Consider the following 20,493-nt stretch of genomic DNA (forward strand, 5'->3'; position numbering starts at 1 on the left):
ATTAACCTTATAATATTTTTAAAGAATTAATTTAATGCTAAAAATTATTTATGAATCAAAAGAAAAAGAATGTAATTGTTCTACATTTAACTCTGTATTTATTGTAGTCTCTTATCCATAGTCATTATAATTACAAGGTGATTATAATTAAATATTGTTTCTTTTTTTTTTTTTTTTTTTTTTTTTTTTTTTGTGGTACGCGGGCCTCTCACTGTTGTGGCCTCTCCCGTTGCGGAGCACAGGCTCCGGACACGCAGGCCCAGTGGCCATGGCTCACGGGTCCAGCCGCTCCGCGGCATGCAGGATCCTCCCGGACTGGGGCACGAACCTGTGTCCCTTGCATCGGCAGGCGGACTCTCAACCACTGCGCCACCAGGGAAGCCCAAATATTGTTTCTAATTTTATCAGACTTTTCAGTGTTAATACTCAATAGTTTCATCACCTAGCTACTTTGATCAGTTGTGAGTTTCATTTTCTCTCCTTGAGGTTTAAAGCATAATGATCAGCTAGAATTACCCAATAGCAACAGGGAACAATGGCTATCTCTATTTTTTAGACTTATATTTCTTTCAACAAATTACCACATGGGATGATTATAAAATACATGCTTTCCTTTCTGAACACAGCCTGGTATCATTAAACATCTGGTAAGATCCAATGCTTCCTTAGTCTGTTTTTGTTACAAATTCTTATGGTTTTAATAGGAAAATATTGGCACCATCATGTGTAAACTGTGTATGTTTCTGTGATTTTTTAGAGCTTTCAGAGACTTGTTTGCTATTCAGGCTTTATTTATTCATTTGTCTACCTCAGCAGTTGATTATCTACTGACACTATTAAGCAATTCAATCTATTTATTTATTTATTTTTAAACAGATCTTTATTGGAGTATAATTGCGTTACAAAACTGTGTTAGTTTCTGTTGTACAACAAAGTGAATCAGCCATATGCATACTTATGTCCCCATATCCCCTCCCTCTTGAGTCTCACCATCATATATTTCGTGTTCACTTGTATAACCATAAAACATGCTTAAGAAACTAAAATAAATAAATCAAAATCCCTGACTTAAATGGTTATGGGGGAAACCATGCATACAAACACCTATTTATAGGAATGTGATACATGAATTTGAAAACACAAAGAGACAGAACTCACCTAAGTTTTTCTGGGAACACTAAGGAAGGCATGTAACACCGACAGAATAAATTAAGAAAAGCTTGTTAGGGAAATGCCAATTGAGTTAAAATTTTTTGTTTTGTTTTGTTTTTTATCTTTTGAGGTAAAACTGACATATAACATTATATTAGTTTCAGGCATACAACATAATGATTCGATATTTGTATATATTTTGAAATGATCACCACAGTAGATCTAGTTAATATCCACCATGATATAGTTACAATTTTTTCTTGTTATGAGAACTTTTAAGATCTACTCTCTTAGCAACTTTCAAACATGCAAAAGGTATTATTGGTTATAGTCATCATGCAGTACATTATATCTCTATGACATTTATTTTATACCTGGAAGTTTGAAAGATAAATAATAGCATTTACAGAGTTCTTATGACAAGTCAGACATGTTTTAATACTTTACATGTATTAACTCATTTAATCATCACAACAATCCTATGAATTAAATACTACTATTATCCCATTACCTCATTTATTCTTCATTTTAAACGAGGGGTAAATTGCAGAGTGGTTAAATAATTAGCCCTGTGTCATTGGTCAGGTAACACAGGAAATCAGAATGAGATTTTCCCTCTTCATTTTGACTGAGGGGCCAATAGTGTAAATATTGGTTACCACAGTGTAAAACAAACCCCTTCTTAACAACACAATTTTTTTTATATGAAATGATACTAGGGCTATGGAATCTCTCAGGTAGATGAAGAATAAAAACAAAGACTAGAAGAGAAGGTGTGATCAGAGGATTTGCAAAGACTTTTCTTTGGAAACATGTTGTTATGCTCTAAATCTTCACCCCACCCATTTTGGGGGAGGGACACAGTTAATGTTTTATCCCAAACATAGGGAGAAGCGTTTCAAGCCAACCCCTGAAAGAGCTTTGAAATGTGTTCCCCAAAATTGGGCAGTATAAAGCACTATTCCTGCCTCTTTCCACAGAAAGCTTTATCAGGTTGCAAACAAGGAATTCTAAAGGACAAAAACAGTCCGGTTTTCGGGGCGGGGGGAGGGCCTGGAAAGGGCTTCTGCATTGGGATCCATCACCAGTGGCTAAGGGTTGCTTGAATATTTTCCAAGGTTCAAGTAAAGGTCCTATGAGAGAATGTCAGTTAAGGTCTTCTTGATCCTCTCTAAAAGGGTTGCCTGGAGGGGCAAGAGGACCTCAAGGAAGAGTCTGTGTGTGCAACCTGGAGAACCAGGTGCTGAAGAAAGAATGACAAATACATTAGCTACCTGGAATAGAGTTATCCAGAAAATTTAAATGAGCGATCCAGCAAAGAATGTCTGCAGAACTCATAAAAACTTCACCAAGAGAAAGATTTGGCTCTTACCATTCACCCCATGAATGATAGCCACCCCATGCGGTTAGAAATGTACTACCCTTTATCTTTCCTTCTTTTCCTGCTGCCACTCCGGTAGAAGGAAATCTGAAAATAGCTGGTGAGTGGGCAGAAAAGCAAGTAGGGAGGGAGCAGAAAGCAGAAGGACCTTGCCATGCTGAGTCTCCCGCCTAACCCAATGCAGGCCTTCAGCCTGAAATAGACCCAAACTTGGCTAGGGAACAATTAGCTGCTTTGTCAAGAAGCAGAAATTTGGTTCACAGATTTGGCTAGTATCTTGGACAGAACATTATAACATCTAAATTCAGACTCTATTTACGTTTAAAGTAACCAAAAGGCTATAACCTAAGAATTGAAGCAATGAGACCTATGGCTCTGTTATCCAGGGCCTGGGAAGACTTACTCCCATTGATTAAAATTTAAAGGACAGTTAAAGAAACACATACAGTTATGTATCATTTATGTTATGAATTCAACATACGAGTTATGCTAGTAAAACTTGAAGTCATTGTTTCCAACTCTTTTAGTCAGTGAAAAAGAGACAAATCTCCAGATGTTCTCTGGGGTAACATCAATTGTAACTAGCAGTAAATTTCCATGTTTCTGTAAGTCTGGTTTTTCTGTCTAAAGTTGCTTTTTATCAGAGAAGAAATACTGAACACTGGACTAAGGTTAGAACAATTCCAATTAAGCCTCTTATACATCTTGGTAACTCACTTAACATCTCATCTGTAAAGTAGGATGAAAATCCCTGCCTTGTCTACCTTATAGTGTTATTTTGAAGAGCAAATGACAATAAAATTTGGTAGTTTACACAAATGGTGTGTATGTGTGTATAATATGGATAGAACTTATAATACTGAAATAAAGATAAGGGGCAGAACACTATGTACAGCATAAATTTGTATAAAATTTAAAATAACCCCTATACACAAAACAAAAGAATACTACATATTGTTCATGGAGAGATATGTGTATATACATATATGAACATACATTTGAGATACCTGTGAGAATGTGGGACTTCAGTTTTATCCAGAGAATGTTCATTCTTATTTATAAAAATGGAAATATAAATGGTTATTAATACCAGATTGTGAAAACTCAGAAATTTGTTATTCTTTCTGCTTTTTTGCATTTTTGCAACCTTATTTTTATAAAATGCAGAATCACAGAAATACACATAAAGAGCAAATTAGAAAACATACGTGAAAATGCTCGACAAACTGTAAGTTGCTATAGAAACATAAGATGATGTTTCTAACCTATTGTAACATTTAATTTTGAGGTTTGAAGCGTGTCTAACCCTTTTTTACATTCTATTATACTAAATGACAAATAATAACAAATACCCTGAAATATATGCTTGAGTGAGTCAATAATTGCTGGATGAAAAGTATTTTCTTTTAGTTACAAAAGCGAATATGTGACCTGTGATTTAATCACACCAGGGAGTCTGGGCCATGTAAATATTACTCCAGATGTCTAAGGTGGGCCTCTATTTTTGAAAGCTCTTTCTGAGATTAAATAATTGAAAGAATCTCAAATTTTAAAATTAAATTACTCGTATTTTTTTCTACTTGTAAATGTCACACATAATTTGTGGAGGATTTATTTATAAGAGTGAAATTTAAAAAAATTAAAACAACCCATAATTCCACTTTCCAGAGTTAATAATTTCCTTCAAGTATTTTTTTTTCTATAAATATACAGTTGGTATTATTATTTCATGCATACTTCTGTGTCTTGTTCTTACCTCAACTCTGGTACCTGTCATCCAATTTCCTTGAATGTATGCTTTTACTATGGTATTCAGCATCTGTTGGCACCACTGTTTATCTTACATTCTCCTTTTGATGAACATAAAGGTTATTTTCAATTTGTTAATATTAGATATAACACTCCTGTGAATATCCTTATTTATAAGTATTTCTGCATGTTATTGAGGACTTCTACTTAGAATAAGTTCCTAAGTATATTATTATTTTTAGGCCAAATGTAGAACTTCTCTAAGACACTAGCCAAACTGCTGAAAAATTGCTCCTCTCCCAAAAATTAAAGTCTAGGTCTACAACCCCTTATCCCTAGAGTCATATGTGTTTTGGAATTTAGAAATTTTAGGATTTTAGAAAGATAGTATGTTGCATTCACCTTACATAAGATAACATCCTTCTTTAGGTATAGAGAAACACCTTCAATCAAATACATTAATATTTCTTTAGCAAAATGTATTAATATTCTCACTAAGTAGAATAAATAAACATTTTCAGTAACCTCATATCAGTTCAAGTCTGATTTTGCCACCAAATGGGTTATGAAAAGCCTTTGAACTTTGGAAGTGTGGATAAGAGATTGCAGATCCAGATCAATTTATACTCCTTCCCAGAGCAGATGAGAAAAGTAACTCATAGAATTGTTAGCAACTATTATTTTAAAATTTTACCAATTTGATAAGTGAAAATGAAATATGTCAAAAAGTCTAACACTTCTTCGTATGCTATTTATTTGTATTTTCTTTCTCTTGGTATCACTAGGATGTCTTTTCTTCTTTAACATTTGAAGTATTCAGCTTATTATTTACAATAATTCTTTATATTAAAGATAATAACCCTTTGTATATAATATACTTAAAATTTTTCACAGTTAAAAATTTATATTTAATTTTAATATTTAAAAATATGTAGTTAAATCTATTAATCTCTTATTTTGTAACTGAGTTGTTTGTTTCTATGTTTCAGAAATTCCTCCCTCACTTATAGATCAAATATTGACATTTATTTTTTCCTATTCCCTCATGACTACAGATTTTATATTTAACTTAGATTCTGTTGGAATTTTATTTGGTATATGTTGAATAAAAGTGAGGGATTTTATTTTCCTTTTTTCTCTATTAAAAATGGAGACTTTTGGGACTTCCCTGGTGGCACAGTGGTTAAGAATCCGCCTACCAATTCAGGGGACACGGGTTTGAGCCCTGGTCCGGGAGGATCCCACATGCCGCGGAGCAACTAAGCCCATGCGCCACAACTCCTGAGACTGCACTCTAGAGCCCGCGAGCCACAACTACTGAAGCCTGTGCGCCTAGAGCCCATGCTCTGCAATAAGAGAAGCCACCGGGATGAGAAGCCCGCACACTGCAATGAAGAGTAGCCCCCACTCGCCGCAACTAGAGAAAGACCGCGCGCAGCAACGAAGACCCAATGCAGTCAAAAATAATTTTTTTTTAATGGAGCTTTTTCAGAGGATTTTTGGAATTCAACCTTGGGCTGTTTGGTGTGTGTGTAAACCACAGCCCTCAGGTGCTTTGATTTTTAATCAGTTTGCTGGAAAAAGAATGTTTAATAACGAAACTTGAAGATGCAGATGTAAAATATTTGCAGATGTAAATTCTCACAATTTGGCATCATTTACAAATATTTGCTTATTTTATCAATTCAAGTTATACTTTATGCTTTGCATGGATTTGATTCAGCTAATAATACAAATTCCAGCTTCACCGAAAATGTCAAAATCAATGTTGATCCTTTCCTTCCAACCCCTACCCTCAACTTGCCCTAATTTTGTGTTTTGTATTATTATTAATATCATCTGACTTAGGTTGAGTTTTCCCAGAAACAGACTCTGAATCAAGGATGTGAGTGCGAGGAGCATATTTGGAAGGTGATTCCAGGAAGAACTGGAAAGGAAGTGAGAAAGTGAAACAGAAAAGGGAAGAAAGCCAGTGAAGGTGTGTTAGGGGGCATAGTACTGCTGTGAGCGATTGAGGCTCAATTCCGCTGGAGAAATCTCACAGAATATACAACATGCCTGAGTTTGTTTATCACAACCAATGGCTAACATTACTCTTCTTTCCATTCCCTCCACCACATCCTACTTGTCGTCTGTAGTGCTATTTCCTAAGCAATTGTAGTAACCATCTCACTAATATCCCCTCAACTAGGGGTACAGGGTCCCCTTACATAATACAATTGTTTCTCATGCTCCAGTCTAATCTTTTGCCATGTGCAAAAGAGTTTCAATAGATGGTACTTCTCTATAAGTAGAACTAAATCCAGGGAGTAAATGGCCTCCAAAAACTGTTGTCTTCCCTCCTTTCCAGTTATATCTTGCTGCTGCTTCTTTAATTGAATGAAAAATTCTTTAAATTCTATAGTGCTTTACAATTTTCAAAAGTTTCATACACATGGTTTCACGTAGTCCCATATTAATCTTTTTTTCCCTACCCCTATATTGCCCCTCCCCCTTCCCTCTCCCCACTAGTAACCACTAGTTTGTTCTCTATGTCTGTGTTTCTATTTTTGTTTTATTCACTAGTTTATTGTATTTCTTTTGATTCCACATATAAGTGATATCATACAGTATTTCTCTTTCTCTGTCTGGCTTATTTCACTTAGCATAATGCCCTCCACGTCCATCCAGGTTTCTGCAAATGGCAAAATTTTGATCTTTTTTATGGGTGAATAGTATTCCATTGTTTATATATACCACATCTTGTTTATCCATTTATCTGTTTATGGACACTTAGGTTGCTTCCGTATCTTGAGAATTGTAATAATGCTGCTGTAAACATTGGGGTCATGTATCTTTTTGAATTAATATTTTTATTTTTTTCAGATATATACACAGGAGTGGAATTGTGGGGTCATAAGGTAGCTGCTTCTTATAACATATGCTCCAAGAAAACTGGGCTCCTTTCTCTTTCCAAAACATGTTCTATGTTTTCTAAAGGTGTGCATATTTTAATACTTTTTTCTCTCCCTGGAATGCCATTATATCTTCCCCATGTTGCTCTATTGAAATCCTACCTGTCCTATAAAGTTCAGCTCAACTACTAGCTCTTCCATAAAGTTCTCAGAAGCTAGAAGTATTAAAGTCTTTTGAAGTTTCTTAAAACAAAAGTCACCTTGTATTAATACTTTGAGTTGTGTTCATTTCTACATCCCCTAGATTGTCCTTTTTGAGGATAGGTCTATTATCTACTCGTGCATTCTCCATTAAATCAGGCAAGTCCCTTGAACATAACAGAAGCATAAAAGATACATATTAAATTCATGCAATTATTATGTATCTTATGAAAGATGAAATAATTTAAAAGAATTCAGAAACAAGAGTTGTTTCAAATATCTAAAGAGATGCCAAGTGAATTCACTTAACTGTTTTCTACTGTTCATCATGGGGGATGATGAAAACAAATTGATGGAAGTTGCAGAGACCATGGAGATTGAAAAAAGAAGCTTTCCCTGAGTTTTTCATGGTGTATATCAACTGAATATTTGTTATCTTTCTATTACTTCACTTAGTCATTCATTGGTTCTTTCAGTTGACTAGTCAATTGACAGTATTGGTAAACGTCAGGCACTATTTTAGTTGCTGGGTATACGATGGTGAACAAAATAACTGATTCCTGCCTTCATAGAGCTTGTGATTTATTAAAGGAGAACAACAAAAACGAAACACAAATATATACATTGTGCTCAGTGCCATGAAGAAAAATGAGAGTGTACTGTGCAATAGATTATGAGAGGGATTTAGTATTGTAGGGGTAACAAAAATCCCTCTGAGAAAGTAATATATAGGTTGATAACCAAAAAATGGGGAGAATTCTAAAAACAGAGAGTAACACGTGGAAAGGATCTGAGGTGTGAAATATTGGGGCACATTTATGAAAATGAAAGGTGTCCAGTAAAAATAGAGAGTAGGAAGAAATTTACAAGTAAGACTGAGTTTGTCATTGGCTAGATCATGCATTACCTTGTAGAAAAATTAAGGATTTTGCATTTTATCTCAACTGCAGTAGGAAATCATTGAAGAATATTAAGATGGGGAATGACACAATCATATTTACATGAATTTAATAGATCCTTTTGCTGTTGTATGGAGAATAAATTGGAGAAGGACAATCATGAAAAGTGGGAGACCAGAAAAAGGGCTATTTTGGTTTACCAAGTGACAGATTATGGTGATTTGCTCTAGAGTGGTGAACTGGATTGGAGACAAAGGGAATGAGTTAGAGCTGTATTTTTAAATTTGAATAGACAAATATATTTTTTAATTTGAGTGATTAGCTATTGAGTATGAGGAAAACTAGATCTCAAGAATAATTTTCGATTTTTTGGTTTGAGCAACTAGGTGGATATTGGTGAATTTAATGATATGGGGAAGACTAGAAAAGAAAAAGTGAAATCGAGGGAAGAGACTTGATAAAGAAATATCTTCTCTTTTTTTTGTTTTTTTGGGGGGTTTTTTTTGCTGTGTTGGGTCTTCGTTGCTGCACATGGGCTTTCTCTAGCTGTGCCAAGCAGGGGCTACTCTTCGTCTCGGTGCACGAGCTTCTCATTGCAGTGGCTTCTCTTGCTGAGGAGCACGGGTCTAGGTGTGTGGACTTCAGTAGTTGCAGCGCAAACCAGTAGTTGTGGCTCGCGGGCTCTAGAGCACAAGCTCAGTAGTTGTGGTGCACGGGCTTAGTTGCTCCGTGGCATGTGGGATCTTCCCTGACCAGGGCTCAAACCCGTGTCCCCTACACTGGCAGGTGGATTCTTAACCACTGCACCACCAGGGAAGTCCCAAGACATATTTTCTCTTGTCTAGTATTACCAGAGAAAATTGGTTGGATTTACCCAGTGGCTCTGTCTTTGTTTTCCCGAGTTTCTCCAGCTTGCCTTTCGGAAGCAAATTTATTTTTCAGAGTTCATCCCTGACCCTTCATTGAATTTCCATTGTGTTTGGATCCATCTTTAGACTGTAGATCTGATGGATTCAGATTCAGAACTGCTGACTACAGCATGCTTGTTTTGTTTCCCTGGACATTTTGACCTGTAGCCTAGAAGTAAATAATATTCTCTTCCACAGAAATCTGAGCATATCACAAATGTAATGTAAAATAAAAGCAAAAGCAATTTATAAAGTCTCGTGCAATTGAACAATATTGATGTTTTCAACTTTGAACATCAGTATTGAGAAATTGAGAAATTATGTATATGTTTTCTTTGTCCTTAGGAAGTTCTCCTCCCCTGGTCCTGCCTGGACTTGTATGAGGGTATGTTGGTTGAAAGTTTGGCCTATTTGAAATGAGGGTTTTTCCAAGTTTCAAAACCACAGCACCTTTCTTTTCTAATGCATTATATGCAAATAAAATCCAAGAGCTCTGGCTGAAGTGGAAGCAGGGGTTCCAAAAGGTCTCAAGGACTCTAAGTACCTCTAAGCATCTCAATGATTGCAGTCTAATGATAATTTAAGCAAATTAGCTAGGAAGAGTTCAAACCTCAATCTTGATAAATTCTTTCTCCCAAGAAAAAGCTCTGTCTACCAAAGTATTTTTTCATGCTAGGTTAGCCACGAAATCATTGTATGCTTGTGTGTTAACTTTCCAATCTAGGCCTGGAGGTCTTCAGCTGAATCAGAGATCTTAAAAGCTCTAGATGATCTTAAAAGATTTTCTCATCCCAGGACATCCTATGAGCTTAACTATTCAAGCTTGTCTCTGTTGAGACTGATGCTCATGATAACCTCTTCAACTTGCTCTCTGAATGGTAGGTCAGTGTGTGATTGTGGGGGGAAGGGAAGGTAGTGGGAAACTTGGACAAGTATGCAGTAAGAGGCTGGTGATTTGGCCTACCACCATCAGAAAGCTAGTTACCAAACTTCATTCGCTGACTTAGTTCCAGACTCACTGTGGGATTTAGGATGAGGGAAATCCCCAGGTCTTGATCTGTTTCATTTTCAGGAAAATTTGAGAAGTTTTGATTTATACTCATGGAAAAAGAATAGAGATTATGAATAATTACATAATTTGGCTTCATTGATCTGTTCTTAAAATGTTAGATGAGAGACCCTCTTAAGAGGAATGTCACTGCGGAAAAAAATGAATAAATGAAAAAAATTTATCTCTGGCTTTTAATGTCCTTCAGGGTTGTCAGAAAGCCTTTGTCAATTATGGCATAATCTTCCAAGAAAACGGTTATAAGTTTTGCTGATTAAAATGAGGCAGTGAGGAAAAGCTCCTATTTTCATCTGTTCTTTCCTGTTATCCTGCAATAATACAGAAGCAGACTCCTAGAGAATTTCCAATATTGAGTGATAGAATCTGAGAGATCTGGCAGTCTTTCAGATGCAGAGTGTGGAAGTCAGTCTTGTTTTCTTGTGGATATATCAGGAATGAAGTGGGGGAAAAAATAGAGGAATAGGACATTCAATAGTAACTATTTCATATATCCTAAATTTTGGGAATCATTTTGGTTAAGTTTAACTCTCAAAATGCAGCAACACCTTCAGAAAGTTAAGTATATTGTTTTAATAAAATTGTTTCCCTCCTGGCTAAAGTTTTCAGTGAGGGAGATTGAATGGGGTTTTGGAAAAAGAGGAGGAATGGATCGCTTTGGAGTATTCAGTCCCTGGAAATGGATGAGCGTGTGCTAAAAGCAGTCTTAGCGGCTGAGTGAGATTTTGTTTTTCCCTTGCTTTGCAATATAACCCAAATCCTTTGTACAGGGAATGCCTAGGAGAACAGACCAGGCAGGGAGAGAGAATCTAGCATTTTGCATGTGTAGAAGGGCTTTGAAAATGATCAAGTACTACAAAAATTAAGATGATGCCATTTATTAAAAGTAATATTATTATATATTAAATGATTATTCATGAATCAAAATGAAAATCTCTGACTCATTAGGAGTTTGGCTTCAGTCATTGCAATATATATATCTATATATCTATATATATCTTTTTTTTTTTTTTTTTTTTTTTTTTGCGGTACGCGGGCCTCTCACTGCCGTGGCCTCTCCCGTTGCAGAGCACAGGCTCCGGACGCGCAGGCTCAGCGGCCATGGCTCACGGACCCAGCCGCTCCGCGGCATATGGGATCTTCCCGGACCGGGGCATGAACCCATGCCCCCTGCATCGGCAGGCGGACTCTCAACCACTGCCCCACCAGGGAAGCCCGATTGCAATATTTTTAATGATAGTAATTCTTTATCTTTTCAAAGTACACTTGACTCCAGGAAACATCTAAATGTCACTTGAAGTTGATTCTGGAAAATAAGTTAAGGAAGACCCTTTCTTTGTAAAAATTTAGTTTTGATTATAAAATAATATGCAAAATTTCTCTACAAATCCTTCCCAAAGTATTGGTATCATAAATGGAATTAGCATATGGCATCCAGGGTGTCTACTTTGAAGGCAACCAACCATACAATTTATTCTATGTTTATTTTAACAAACAGACATATGGTTACATTTTGCATGGCAGAATCAAAGGTCTGGCAGTCTTTGAGATGCAGAAGTTCAAGTTAGTGTCCCATGTTTTTCTGTAGTTGTATTAGGACTGAAGTGGGAAAAAATGGAGATTTTATTTATTTAACTTACCCCATTGGAACTAAGAAGAAAAAGTTATCTAAAAAGTTTTTAAGCATATATACACATCATATGTATATGAATATATTCTACAGTACCTTAAAAGTTCTGATTAAAAATCTGAAAGTGGTTTGGAGGTAATTAAGTTAAATTGTAAATACAAATTGTCCCTTCCTCCAAAAGTAAATTGACACAAGTCAGTATACTACTTACATTCTGACCTCTTCCAAGGGTAAGATGATAAGGGTGTCAGATTCAATGGAAGAGAGGAGTTAAGATATTGCTTTTGCCAATTATTTATTAAGTTTTTTCAGTTGAGCCACTTCATCGCTGCATTTGGGTCTTACCTTCTCCATTTATCAACTGGGATGGGAGAAGAGGGTAGCAGTACCTCTACTCATTATTTTCCCTAAGTCCTGGATTCCTTTCATGATTCTTTCCTGCCGGTAAAGGCAGAGAGACAGAAGGAGAATACATATGCTGGATATACTGAAGTTGGAGGTTCCCCAGGGAGTGCGGGCATATGGATCAACTCTTCAGTGCCTGGAATTGTTACTACGCCTCGGGTTACCTCAAAACAATAACTCGTCTCCCGCTCTACTGGCTAAGGCTGGCTGATATTTCAAGGCAAAACCAACAAGCTCTGAAGTAAGATGAGACTTTTAACGACCCCAGAGGGAGCTTTGAAATTTGCTTGGGAATCTAAGTTTAGCTTCATCCCAGAGATAAATGTAGGAAGAGGGGGAGTAATTCTTTGCAAAACCACTAAGAATGTGATAACATGACACTTTTAAAATGAAAGAATAAAAAATTACTTAAAGCTGGAATAGATCTCAGAAGTCCAGTTCCACAACTTCCTTTCCTGACTGGGGGTAAAGGAGGCCCAGGAAGGAATGTCTTGCCTAGGGTATCATGACTGAGCCAGAACAAGATCCAGGGCATTCTGATTTCCTGTCCAGGGTTATATTATGTGCCTGTCTCTTTTGAAATACACTTATTTCATTCACTCATTCAAATAGTATTTTCTAGAACACAGACAGTGTTAAGATGTAGTAAATCTCTTTCTTCCCAAAAGGCTAAGAGGATGATGTTCATTAGCTATTATTAAAATAAGTTTCCATTTGGGTAATCTGCACATGGTCAGGTCCTGCTAATGAAAGGTGATTTGGAAGAGAACCAGCAGGAGTGGGCTGGTGTATGAGGCAGCATGGTTAAAGAAACCACAGGCAGGCCCCCAGCCAGGCTGGGGAGGAGGAGCAGGTGGTCAGGTAATCAGGAAGCTGGAGTCTATTTTCAGGGGAGCCAAAATGAGTAGTGAAGTCAGAACCTAAAATAGTCAGTTATAATGCATGACAAGGTTTCCAGCAGAGCCACATTGGTGTGTTTTATGGTGAGTTCTGCCAATGCTTTTGTTTGAATGAATTCTTTAAAATCAATGTGGTAAGCAAAATAATCTATTTTAAAAACATGGATTTTGGTATTTTAGCTTTGATAATTTTATTTTGATCACGACGTTTTATTGAACAGTTTGAAAAATTCTGCAGAGGATACTTTTCTTTATTCAAAAGGAAAACGAAATTGTTTCTCTTTCCTCTCAAGTTTCCCATATATATATATATATGGTATATGTTGCCTCTTTACTTAATTTCCTTTTATTCTATAGTTGGTAGTAAATCATATAGGTTGTTAATCTTTGTGTCTACAAATGAAATTTTCGTAAAAGATGGGGCAATTATGTTTTATAGAAATTTAAGATAAAAATTATATATTATTTTATTACTTCAAAAGCAATTTATCCTAGTTTTGCCACAGACAAAGCTATTAATGAGATGTTGAAATTTCTGGGGCTGGCGGGGAAGGACTATACATCTCCCTGAGACTTGGAGAGAACTCATCCTCCAGCAGTTTGGGAGGGCTACTAATACCTATCAAACCTTGGAGAACAGAACCGGGGAGAAGGCTCAGCAGTCCTGGCAGAGGTATATCTAAATGCTCTCCAGAGAAGCAGGGATGCCAGCACGCAGAGTACCATAGGCTGGACGATACCTGACATGGACATTGTTGGAAATGGTCCAAAAAGAAGGAAATGGTGATAACAGTGGGCAAAGCAGACAGTGTGAGAGAGGCAGGCACCCAGCTCTAGAATTCAGGGTGTCTTAGTAGCTGAGGCTTTATTGCCCAAATATTTGGCTCTTTTTTATTTCCCTGTGATCCCACCAGAAGCTGAATCTGATGGCTACCAGAAGGCTGGAGAAGTTGTCTAGAACAAAGCCTCTGTCAGAAGGTACTAAAAGAAATTCCTGTCTAGAGACCCTAACAGGAGAAGGAAGAGAGCTTCAGGAAAGTGGGCTCTGGACTCACTCAAGTCGTAACTCCCTAACTTATTTGGTCTGTGAACTTTTAACTTTTTCTACCCAAATTTCTTTATTTGTAAATTTTATATAATCACATATCCATAACTTCTCCCCAACTCCCAACTCCAAGGATCAAATAAAATCACAAAACATTTCCAGCTCAGAATCCTCAATTAGCATTAGCTGAACCTGAACAAAGATAAAAGTTTAATGCTATGAGCGAATTTAATGTAAATTCTTTACCAAACAAATGATACCTTTATATTCCTTCCTGTGCTCTCTACATTTAGCTCTCCATCTAGGTCCCCAACAAAATGTGGAAATTGCAACAGTCTGTTTCTGCTGGAAATTGATATGTTTCATTTTGAAGTGGTCTCCTCCATCCTTTCCCTATGAAGCTGAGGCCAGAGAGATGAGAATACCTACAGTTCTGCTGTAGCCAGGAAAGGCCCCAGTGTCAGCTTGGGAACCAGTCACAGGCCGGGTAAAACAGATACAGAGGGAAGGTCTGACAACAGAATGGAAACACTTTAGTAGGCCAGGCTTAGAAATACAGAATCAGTAAGCAACAGGATGAAATTCAGCCAGGTGTCCAAAAGCAAAGCAGTCCACATCAGGGGTGACTGTAAGAGACAGAGGGTGGGTACCACGGCAGACCTAAGGATACCGTCAACAAGAACTAGGCACTGGTCCAGACAGCTTACTGCCGTTGGTGATGTCCAAAAGCTGGGAATAGGGGACTGGTTTGAAAATAGCCTCAGTTAGAACAAGCAGGAACAAGCGGGGCCCCATTTCAGAAGAAACAGGGTGATAATTATTCTATTTAGATAAGTAGAGTGTTGGAGGGGAGCCCCTATTCTCCTTATTTGTCATGATAAGAAAATTTCTAGATTAATATTTCAGAAGTTGACCAGCTTGGCCTGAGCATAGGCAGGTAGTTTGATTTCAGGGCGTGGGTGGCAGAAGGAACAGAAAGGTCATTTACTGCGTATTAAAACCCATATTCTCCAAACCTGCTTTTCAGCAACAAAGTAATATTTGGGTATTCATTGTTTCCATTTCTGAGTCTTTTCAAATGGTTTCAAAATTGAAGTTGGAAAAAGAGAAGTGATTATCAACCCAAATATCTTCAAACAGGAGAAGACATGGGTTTCAGTTTCTAAATCAGATTTCAAGGGCAGAGCAGGCCAGTTGAGGAACAGTGAAGCTGTCTTTGCCATGGGAGAAAACCTCCTCCAGCTACTACAGCAGGGCTGAGCCTGAAATGTGGTGTTTCACGTGAAGAATTCAAGGATGGAGATGGGAGGGTGGGTCTTAAAGATAGGAAAGGCATGAGGGTAACCTCAGAATGATGTATCACTCAGGCATACAGTCTCATCTCTCCCAGAATTTCTGATGGGTAAGGTTTTTCTTTGCATCCACAAACAGTGATCTGACATCTCTAATGTAGGAATGAATTAAACCTATTTACTCTCATGGTCATGACTGTTTCAACAGGCATTAGCTCACCTATCAAGTTGAGTTCACAGTCATGTTCAGCCTCTGTCCAATACATATGGTTTTACACACAGATACACACACCTTGTCCACATTTATTCTGCAGAAAAATTTTATGATTCTGTGACTCTAGCTCAGCAGTCCCCAACCTTTTCGGCACCAGGGACCGTTTTCGTGGAAGACAACTTTTCCACAGACCTGGGGGGGTGGGGGGATGGTTTGGGGATGATTCAAGCACATTACACTTATTGTACACTTTATTTCTATTATTATTACATTGTACTATATAATAAAATAATTATACAACTCACCATAATGCAGAATCAGTGGGAGCCCTGAGCTTATTTTCACTTGCCACTCACTGATAGGGTTTTTTGTTTGTTTGTTTGTTTTTTGCGATACGCGGGCCTCTCACTGTTGTGGCCTCTCCCGTTGCGGAGCACAGGCTCGGACGCGCAGGCTCAGAGGCCATGGCTCCGGGGCCCAGCCGCTCCGCGGCACGTGGGATCCTCCCGGACCGGGGCACGAACCCGCGTCCCCTGCCTCGGCAGGCGGACTCTCAACCACTGCGCCACCAGGGAAGCCCCCAAGCAGAATTTTGACAGGGCCTATGAAGATATTTAAGGCCTAGAAAGAGGCAGTGAGGTGCAGTGGGAGAAAGAATAAATAGGCTTCAGTCCTGACCCTGTAACTTGCAAACTAACCTTTGGTAAGTCATCCTTCATTTATAAACCTCAGCTTTCTCACTGGTAAAATTACAGTACGAATGCCTTACTCAGAGAGACCCTTCCTTGCAAGTCAAATGACTACATGTTTGTGAGAAGAACTGGCATGATACCAACCAAGCCCACTGGATAAGGGTGGGCCCACTGGATTCTCCGAATTTCAATCTAAATTGTGTTTTTAGCTTAAATTATTTGGGGAATAATTATCATTCTTTATTTCACTTCTTTTTCTTGTTCAGCTAGAATGTGAGTCTCCTGAGGAATGTTGTTGGAATGCCTCCATGAGAAGAGTGTGGGGACAGAGTGTTTGCAAATGTTTTATTTGATTTGGAATTTTAGAGCTCAATCAGGAATTAAGGTAAGCACAGGGGCAGAGCTATTAAGGCAGTTGGAAAGGAACAGACAGTCCTGGAATGTGGCAGCTCCTGTTTGATTTTAAATGTAAGTTACATATTAATTTTTTTTAAAAAAAAATCCCTCTTCCTTCCAGGGAGGCCCTTTTCTCTCTCTCTCTCTTATGTTGACAGATTGTTGGTGGCTTGCCTTTCACACTAACTTATTTGGAGGAGAAAAGTCTTCAGGTGACCCTATTTGACTAAGAAAAAAAGTCTTCCAAACAGCTCCCTTGCCGCCACATCAACAGCAGCTAAACAGCCTGGGTTGTTGCATAGTGAGAATTATTCCTTTCATTTCAAGGGAATCAAAGATGTTTGGAGTCAGCAAGAGCCCTGGTTACACATGATCAAAATAAACGAGTGTTAGATTTGCTTATGGAAAGTGTCAGTTGAGTCTATTGCTAAAGTCTGAGTACACTTTTTATTGTTCCCTAAAGATTTTGCAGGAAAGAGAGAAGTCACCTATGGAAAAAACAAACAAACAAACAAAAACAAAAACCAAAAGAAAACTAAGCTGATTTGGGGAAAACAAGAAGCATTTGAAGATCTTCCCTTTTCTGAATTCATTCCTGCTGGAGGTTCCCTAAAGCAAGGGGTGCAATGATGATGCTGTTGACTTGTAAACAGAAGTCAAAAGGAAATTCAAGCCTCTGTCAAGATTCATTCCAAAGATAATAAAAAAAGGAAATGATTGAATCCCTTTTAGAGCTTTTGGATGGATTCTCTTGTGCTTTGGCTGTTCTCTGAATTTGTAAGGAATAGAGAACAAAAGCGAAATTGCAGGCTCCCAGTTCATACCCACCTTAGCAGCAATTTCAACATCTTATGCTTCCCATGGCTCCTTTTCTCAAATCATCATTTGTTTCTTTCTTACTTTCATGCATTTTTGTTTTCTTTCTCTTTTAAAAGAATTTTGCAAAGCTACTATCATCCAGTGCTCCATGACATTCAGCATACATGTTTTATACTTTGGTGTATAAAATTAAGCATACTACTCCTGCCACTGCCTATCTATGTGACCTGTAGGCCTAAGTTTCCTCATTTGTAAAATAAGGGAACTGAGTAAGACTTGCAGTGCTCAAACTATGTTCTATCCCAGGGTTCCTCAATTTGTACACTGTTGATAAATTAGGCTGGATAATTCTTTGTAGTGGGAGGCTGTCCTGTTCATCAAGGGATGGTTAGCATCACCCCTGGCCTCTACCCATTAGATGCCTGCAGTACAACTATACTCTCTCCCCTGGTTGTGAAAACCAACAATTGCCAAATGACTCCTGGGCTGAAAAAGTCACTAATTAAAGCAATGGTTCTCAAACTTTGGTGGGTATCAAAACCCCTGGGGAACTTGGTAAAAACATAAAGGCCCAGACGGGATTCAATTACAAAGCCAGGGCCTCTGGGCTTTTTTGTTTGTTAGTTTGTTTTTAAATTAGCTTTTGAATACACAACAAAGTTTGAGTACCACTGTTCATGAGGAATTGTGTTGATGAAACGGTTCTCAAAATATGATTCTTGCACCAAGAGCCTCAGCATCACCAAGGAATTTGTTAGAAATGCACATTTTTGGGCTCCACCCCAGGCTTGGTGAATCATAATCTCTGAGATGGGACCCAGTTGTCTAAGAAATGGCCCAGGTAAAGAAGAAGTGCATTCTTAGTAAACCCAGAAAGACATTCAGAAATGTGAGAGAGGACTTTCTCAACACAGAATTGATACCATTAAGTAGAGTATTGCCTGGAATCAGTTGCTCCACCCTGTGTGGCTTCTGTCACCATATGGTCATGAATTTTGTTCTGGCTCAGCCTTAAAAGGCAGATCAGATTTTCCTTCTTGGGGAGGGGAGATCTGAGGCATGACACATCTCAGACTCACAAATCCTCTATGCACCTGGGCCCTGACTCATAGACTTACTCTTTGGGCTATGGCATTGACTCTAGACCAGTGGTTCTCAATCTTGGCTTCCTGTTAGAATCACTTAGGGAACATTTAAAAATCTCAATGCTCAGGCCAAACCCCAGACCAATTAAATCAGAATCTCTCAGAGTGAGAACCAGTTATCAGTATTTTTGCCTTCTCAAATGATTCCAATCTTCAAGCACATTTGAGATGCCAATTGAACACTTTCTATAAAGTCAGATAGGGCTTGTACAGAGGGAGAAAAGGTAATAGGACATGCAGAAGGTTTGAAAGCAAATGTCAGTTTGGTAATCAGCATAAAGTTTGGTATGGCTACAACCTGTAAGCTTTTGATTCTGTGCCAGTGCCAATTTGTCCCCTAAGGTTTCTTAGATCCTTCAACCAGAGGCCATCTTTGCAAGCTCCGCATTTCTATAGCACTTTGAATCTAATCTAAAATCTGCCATTTCTATAATATGGTAGATGTTAGACTAGCCCTTGTATTATAGCCCTTTCCCCCACAATACTTACTTTGAGAGTAGGTATCCAAAGATATAAGTATAATTGACATATATTAAATGATGTGGAAATGTCATGGAATGTAGAGATAATCCATAGCAAAGCATCCTGGCACTTTGCCCTCAGTCCCACAGCAGGACTTCTAGCCAATATGCTTCAAAACCTTCCACAAGTGGATTAATAACTCTGGCCTCCAAAGTCTTTATCTGAAAAGAGAGACAAATCCTTAGAGCAAAAGTCTGGGCAGATGACCTAAGTGCAAATTCTGGAATACTGAACATCCAAAGTATTAAGGACATAGCTCCAAGGTGAAGCTTTTCCATCAGTGGAATAAGCCAAATAAGTGAGGTTTGGTGGAGAAAAGTAATAAGAGCATGATTCTTTGGGGTCCCTTGGAGTTACAGAGCCAAGGCTGTTTACGGCCAGAGTGGTCAAACCCAACAAAATGAGTGAAGGAATGAGCATGAAACTCTGGAAGCCTCCTGGGCCTAGTGGTGATTCTACAGAAAAACCTTCTTTGGGGAATTCATATCAGCTACGCGATAAGTGTTCTTTCCTGTTGCCCTTCCCTCTTGCTCACCATCCCAGTGGCCAGGGAGACTTGGGTGAGATTGCTACAAGCACTAGGAGACCACAGGAATGTTTCCAGGAGGCAGGCTGGAGTCAAGGGTCCAGTGCATAAGCTCTCAGGAATCCTTGTGAGAGTGTGAAGCCAAGGAACAGGAAAGAAGAGAACACCTTGGCTCAGAAGGTATTCAAGAGGGAGGAGAAACAGAGGAACAGGAAAGCCTCCAGCTAGTCCTTTGGAGTCTGGCACCCATTTCTGTCAGCTTTCCCAGTCCTAGACTGATGCTCATTGCTTAAGTCCTGGGAGTACTGGATTTATTTTATTTTATTATATTATTATTATTTTTTTGTGGTACATGGGCTTCTCACTGTTGTGGCCTCTCCCGTTGCGGAGCACAGGCTCCGGACGCGCAGGCTCAGCGGCCATGGCTCACGGGTCCAGCCGCTCTGCGGCATGTGGGATCTTCCTGGACTGGGGCACGAACCCGTGTCCCCTGCTTCGGCAGGAGGACTCTCAACCACTGCGCCACCAGGGGAGCCCAGTACTGGATTTATTAAATTGCCTCTTTGTTCAACTCTTGCAAAAAGAATTTAGATCTGAAAACCGTTTGACGTGTTGGGATATTTGTCTGCCATAGTAGATGAGGAACCTAAGGCTCAGT

General features: G+C 38.4%; 1 long non-coding RNA gene across 1 annotated transcript in view; it reads right to left on the reverse strand.

Moving 5' to 3' along the window:
- Positions 1–200: 200 nt before the first annotated feature.
- Positions 201–20,493, reverse strand: part of LOC309806565 — a 49,461-nt gene continuing 29,168 nt past the window's right edge. The window contains exon 2 of the long non-coding RNA XR_014294403.1: positions 201–288. This is a non-coding gene — a long non-coding RNA (uncharacterized lncRNA). The remainder of the gene's footprint in view (positions 289–20,493) is intronic.

The sequence above is a fragment of the Mesoplodon mirus genome (assembly GCF_964341445.2).
Source record: "Mesoplodon mirus genome assembly, chromosome: 6".
Classification (NCBI taxonomy): Eukaryota; Metazoa; Chordata; class Mammalia; order Artiodactyla; family Ziphiidae; genus Mesoplodon; species Mesoplodon mirus.